This window comes from Octodon degus, unplaced genomic scaffold (genome assembly GCF_000260255.1).
Source record: "Octodon degus isolate 3935 unplaced genomic scaffold, OctDeg1.0 scaffold00272, whole genome shotgun sequence".
Classification (NCBI taxonomy): Eukaryota; Metazoa; Chordata; class Mammalia; order Rodentia; family Octodontidae; genus Octodon; species Octodon degus.
In genome coordinates, this window is record NW_004524848.1 from 1,536,855 (window position 1) to 1,543,836 (window position 6,982).

At 41.2% G+C, this 6,982-nt stretch overlaps 1 pseudogene; it reads left to right on the top strand.

The window, feature by feature from the left end:
* Positions 1-5,838: 5,838 nt before the first annotated feature.
* Positions 5,839-6,420, top strand: LOC101567200 (annotated as a pseudogene).
* Positions 6,421-6,982: the final 562 nt, after the last annotated feature.

Here is a 6,982-nt window from a genome sequence, read left to right on the forward strand (position 1 = left end):
GCAACTGCTCAACTTGAATTCCCATCACCAGTGAAGTAAGTTCCCACCTGTCCTGGGTGGGGGTTGGGGAGAGGATTTGATGCAGAAATAAGACAAGGGAAGGAAGAGAGCAATTTACTTGAGGCCCTCTAGTGAGGCTGACTTTGAAGTCCTTTCACAGGTTCTTCCTGAGTGTTTAATTTCATTTCTGCCATCCCCGATCAATGAGCTGCTGCGCTTTTCTGAACCTCAGGGTCCTCATCTGAAGAACAGCAATAACAGCCTTACTTTATGTCAGCTTCCCACCATACTGTCTGTTACTTCTGTAACTGAAATAAAGGACTATACCTTTTTCCCCTTCCACTAACTGAAAGTGATCAAACAGGTCTCTCTCTAGCTTAAGGAAATGCTGTAAATTGGTGAATGAGGAAGAGGGAGGTGGTATGACAGAAGTGCATCAGCAGTAAATGAGCTCCCAGTCTCTGAAATCACCCAACACAGCTGGCTCACTGCTCAGTGGTAGAGTGCTTGCATTACATGAGTGACAAACCCTGGATTCCATTGTCAATATCACACACACACACACACACACACATACACACACACACACACACACCAAAAATCATAGACTAAGGGAAGTGGAAAGCACAGATAATGCATGGATGTAATTAAAATGATAATCACACCCCAAATTCAAAAGAGAAGTCATAGCTATAGTAGTCCTCACATTTCACTACTTAAAGTAGCTAATCCACATCTTAGACCAGCAGAAAATCCCCTGGTATAAGATAAAATACAATTAGGGAGGGTAAAATCCAACTGGGGAGAAGTAGCTCTGGGCTAGGTACTCTTCAGGGTAGAGGATCTCATCTGGCACATAGTATGTACATATGTCAAACAGAAAAAAATAAGGGGACACAGGAATTCAGAGCTCAAAGGAGTGTGAATAGTGAATGCAGGACACATTCAGAGGAATAGAGAGACCACTACAGGCTAGTGGAGTCATAAAAAACATGGCCTTACAGGGATGTTGGAATTTGAGAGAGGACATAACAAGGTCACAAGCAGGTAGCTAACAATGAGCCTGGTTTGTTTAGAGGATATTGAGGAGAGCTTTCTGGTTTCATACAAATTGTGTTTTCAGGGGAGGAGAGGAAAACAAGTTTCAGTAGAAAGCAGGGAGCCAAAAACACAAAGACCTTGAAAATTTGCCCTTGACATGGTTCATTGGAGGAGCAGGAGCCACATTAGGAATTGAGAACACAGCACTTTTGAAAGAGGCTTGGTGGGCGTAGACAGGTTAGAGGAGTTCACAGCCTGCCCCGCCCCGCCCCACCCCCATCTTTGGGTGCCCATGAGCTAGGATGATTTTTACATTGTGAGATGATGGGGTGGGGGCTAAAGAAGGCTATTTCCTGCCTCAGGACTATGAAATGAAATTAAAATGTCAGTATCCATCAATAAAGCACTTTTGGAACACAGCCACATTCACTTGTTTGCACATTGTCTGTGGCAGCTTTCCTGCTACAAGGGCAGAATTGTGATGTAAACCACACTTACTATCTGGCCCTTAGAGAAACTGTTTTACAAACCCTTGGTTTGGACTGATTAGGGGAAAACTGGGAAGAGATAGCAGCTAGGACTATGGTCAGCTGAAGAAGAACTGAGACATAATTTAAGAAGAATGAGTTGCTAAAATATAATCCCCTATTAGTCCAGTAACATTTTAATGTGACATTTGTTTGTTTGTTTGTTTATTTATTTATTTATTTGGTACAGGGTCTCACTACACAGCTCAGACTTGTGATCCTCCTGTCTCAGCTTCCCCAGTGCTAGGTTTATTTATTTTTTTAAAAATTTAAATATTTTTTAAAAATTTTATTTATTTATTTATTTATTTATGTGTGTGTGTGTGTGTGTGTGTGTGTGTGTGGCCAGCTCAGCCCACCAGGGGGTGGGGCTGGCTGGCATGTGGTGCTGGGGATTGAACCGTGGTCCCTGTGCTTTGCTAAGCTTGTTCTAAGTAGGTGCCTTAGACCACTGAACCATCTCACCAGCCCTAGTGCTGGGTTTAAAGGCATGTGCCACCATGCCCAATTTTGGTGGCCAGCCAGGCCTGGGGCCAGCATGGCACGTAATACCGGGAATCAAACTCAGGTCCTTGCATTTGCCATGCAGGCACTTAAACCACCAAGCTATATCCTCAGCCCCTTAATCCAAAATCAAATTAATGCAAAAAAAAAAAAATCCATGGTGAATGATATATGGAAACTTAAACAGAGGATGGAGACAGTGCTTTCTGTAACAGCAGAGCCTGAGGCAAAAGGAAAACTGGCTGTTGCTGAGATTTTTGTCCCCACTGTAACTTTGCAATGGAGGCAAGCAGTTCACTGCATCCTACTCCTGGCCATGAGCTGTCTATAGGACAACAAGGGAGCTGGGGTAGCTGAGGGGCAAAACAGGGTGCCAGAAGATATGGAGACTTAAGAGTGATTCTCAGATCTTGGATCCCAAGTCTTTAACTCTAAAGGATTTTGCCTGAAGTAAAAGGCAAAGCCTGTAAGGCTGTACTTTCCAGCTACCAACCTTAATTCCCGAGGGCCTTCCATGTGTACACTCTTCTCACCATTCTGACTCCTTACAGTTCTTTCACAGTATGTGGCAGAGCGGCTTCACCTGGAGCTTTACTCTGAAGGGTCCCTCTGTCTGGAGTCCTGTCCACTCCCTGATGCATGCATGCTTGTGCTTGTTTGCTGAGATGTCACCTTCTCAGGCATCCTGTGACCATACTGTTTAAAATTAGGCTTACCCTTTCCTTCTCCTGCTTTATCTCTCCTATTGTATCTTTCAGTCACTAACTACTATGGCACAGACTAATTTGTTGTTCTTGTGTTAATGCTTATCCACCTGACTGTGGGTTCCATGAAGCCCAGTGTCCCATCTGTTTTCCTTCCATGACTACATGTATTTAGCAAAATACTGAATACCAGCCCTCCATCAGTTCTTTTTTTTTAATGTTTTATTTATTTATTATTATTTTTTATTTATTATTTGTGTGTGTGTGTGTGTGTGTGTGTGTGTTTCCAGCTCAGCCCACCAGGGGGAGGGGCTGTCTGGCATGTGGTGCTGGGGGATTGAACCGTGGTCCCTGTGCTTTGCTAAGCTTGTTCCAAGTAGGTGCTTTAGACCACTGAGCCATCTCACCAGCCCCCTTCCATCAGTTCTTGATGGCTGACTGCTTGGTTAGAAACCAGCAGGCTTGTGGTGACAAAGGGAATGGGAGGAATTTGTTCCATTTTAAGGTCTAAGACTTTTACTTCTATTCCTCCTTCAAACAAAAAAAATATAGGGAATAAAATTTTAAAATTTCAAAGTTATACTTCTGCTCTGTTGAGTGGTCTCCTGTACTCTTGGAATTCTTAACTTTTAGTGGAGTTCAAGTTAATTGCTTTTATTTTAAAAGATACTTTTAATTAGAATAACCAGCTTTGCAGACCATCTACACACCATCTGTTTCTCCGTATTAAGTTGCAGAAAATGGTGCTTTTCCCCTGTGGCCTTTTCCTGCACTCCACTGTCATGCAGGCTTCTCTGCTGAGGAGCAAGGTCACCATCTGAAACCTTATCAGCTTGCTGGATTCTGCCAAGAATGAGTCATGAGTCAGTCAGTTTTCTCACAGCTCCCTTCCACTTTAATTCTCCTTGTTATCCCTGCTTATTTTAGCCTGGTGTTCAAAGCTGGTTGCCTAACTGTCTCCAGGTAGCAAAATGAATTTTGTTTGTTTGTTTGTTTGTTTGTTTTTGCTTTCTGCACCTGAGGTAATTTTTTTTTCAAAATTTTATTGATAAACAGCAATGAGACAGTTTCAAATCAAATTGGAAGTACAATTTCAACAAATAACACACTGCATATATTCTTCTTAGTGGTTAATTGCTGTACAAGATGTGGACTTGAGATCCTATTTACAAACACCATTAGAACAAATCATTCTATTCGTTAAGAGAATGCAATTATATATCTATCCTAACCACTTTGAATACACAGATACAAAATGGACATTCATCTGTATACCCTATTTTTTGAAGTTCCATTATTGAATATTATAGGTGTGTAAACTCAGCAAAATATTCAAAAAGAGTCCAGTAGACCATAATAGCATTGGGTCATGAATTTTGGGCAGAGTAGACATAGAAAAGGAATAATAAACACAAGCTTGGCTGATGTTAAGGTTCCTGTTGTTTTAGAGAAACCAAGAGTTTCTTGCACTGCAACCTATCCAAAGAACGTATCTTTCCATCATCCCATATCGTATACCTATGCTGACAATGATTACGCTCTGAATATCAAGATTTTCTTTATACTCAGGCAATAAGCACTATATAAATCCTTCTAATATGGCCTTAAATATTTCACCAATCCTTAAGAATTCCCACCCTAAAGTATGTGCAATTTTAAAATGTTACTTCATCCACTAATAGAAGTAAAAGAAGCATATCCATTGCCTAGATCAAGGGTCTTCAAGTTTCTGTAAAGGGTCTGACAGTAAGTAATGTAGGCTTTGTGAGCTCTGCGTTCTCTGGCACAATTATTCAGCCTTGTCATGGCAGCACGAAAGTAGCCAGACAATACATAAAGGAATGAGAATGGATGTTTTCCAATAAAACTTTATTTTGTAATACTGTGATGCAATATGAAATACATAGCATGCATACAGTACTGGGATGGATCCCCAGAATCAGGAAAGGAGAAAAGAGGGCTGAAGATTGTGTTGGTCCCAGGTGGCCAGCAGTGCCATCAATCATGCCCATATAAGTAAGCCTCCCTAAGGACCAGGTTCCGAGAACTTCTCGATCGCTGAGCCCATGGGGTGCCTGGAGGAGAGCAAGCTGAGGAAAGTGTAGAGTCCATGCCCCTGCCTACACTTCTTGCCCTGTGCATCCTTTCATTTGGCTGCTCACTGTCTAATAGGCTGGCAAATGTAAGTAAAGTGTTTCCCCAAGTGCTGTGAATCTGAGCCACTCTGGCAAATTAACAGACCAGAGGAAGGGTTCCTGGAGGCTCAGTTTCAGTCCTTCAGCCAGAAGACAACTGGCGACCTGAGGCTTGAAATTGGCACTTGAACTTGGGGATAGTCTTGTAGGCCTGACACTTTAACCTTAGGATCTTTCTCTCTGAAGAACATCTTGGTGACTGAGAAAACCACCACACTTTTGCTGTAGTGAAAAGCAGGTTTTTTTTTTCCATTGGATAGACACTAAAATTTGTTTCATAAATTTTCATATGCCACAAAATAGTTTTCATATGTTGTACCATTAAAAAATTAAAAATCCTTCTTAGTCACAAATCATAAAAAATGGTATGGAGGGAGTTGGCCCATAGACATTTTTCCCATACCTGGTCTAGGTTTAAAAAAATTCATACAAGACTGTAATGTCCAAGCCTCTATTCCAACATGTAAATGTACCAGTAGATAGGGATATTAGTGGAAGCATATTGATTGAAGTTTTCTTGGGAGGGAAAGCAAAGCCTAAATGCATTCCTTTTATTTTACTTTATTTTTTCCCCATTTTATGTATTTGGTACAGAGTCTTACTACACAGCTCAGACTCATGGTGATCCTCCTGTTTTCAGCCTCCCCAGTGCTGCAGTTATGGGTGTGCCCCACCATGCTCTCACTGAGTTATCAGCTCAGTGTGTCCCAGGAGTGGGGTTGGCATGGCATGTGGTACTGGGGATTGAACCCTGGTCCCTGAGCTTGTCAAAGCAGGCCCTTAGTCTGCTGAGCTCTCACCAGCCCCTGATTTCCTTTTAATAGGAGGATTTAAAAATTTTTTTTGAGTGCTGCATCTCCCACAAGAATGAAAACCATTCTTAGCAGTCAGACTGTTGACATTCCAGAAAATATCGACATCACTCTGAAAGGACACACAGTTATTGTGAAGGGTCACTGAGGAACCCTCTGGAGGGACTTCAACCACATCATTGTGGAACTCAATCTCCTTGGGAAGAAAAAGAATAGGCTCCAGGTTGACAAATGGTAGGGAAACAAAAAGGAGTTGGCAACTATTCGCACGATCTGAAGCCATGTACAGAACATGATCAAGGGGGTCACACTGGGCTTCCGTTTTGAGATGAGGTCTGTGTATGCTCACTTCACCATCAATGTCATTATTCAGGAGAATGGGTCTCTTGTCGAAATCAGGAATTTCTTGGGTGAAAAATATATTTGCTGATTTCGTATGAGGGCAGGTTTTGCTTGCGCAGTGTCTCAAACCCAGAAGGATGAGCTAATCCTTGAAGAAAATGATATTGAGCTTGTTTCAAATCCAACTGCTTTGATTCAGCAAGCCACAACAGTCAAAAACAAGGATATCAGAACATTTTTGGATGGTATCTATTCAGATGGAATAGATGGAACAGTTCAGCAGCCAGATGAGTAAGATCCAAGAGTTAATCCAGCTACAGAAACAAGTTTCTGGATTGTAAAGCTAATCTGTGATATTTTAATGAGACAATAAAAAATCTTTATTAAATTAAAAAAATTTTTTTGAGAGATGGTCTCACTATATAACTCAGGGTTGCCTCAAACTTCCTCAGCCTCCTGATGGGCCTACAGGATTATGACTTTTAAGAGGATGATTTAATAAGCTATGGTGTATTTATACAATGGATTATTATGCACTCATTAGAAACAGCAAAGTATATTGGTGTCTGGTAGGTTTCTGTTTGTTTCTGTGGCACTAGGGACAAAGTCCACTACCTCTTGCATGTTAAGCATGCACTTCACCACTGAAGTTCACCTCCAACCTTCATGGTGTATTTTTAAGTGAGAAGAGTAAGTTGGAAGGAGTTATACATAACATAATCCTAGTTTTTGTAAAATAAATAACAAACTTTCTTTCTATTTCCATTTATTAAATTTGCAGAGTTGGAGCTAGAGAAGATAAAAGATATCATTAATATAAAATGATACACGGTGGGGTGAATGAGATAGCTCAGCGC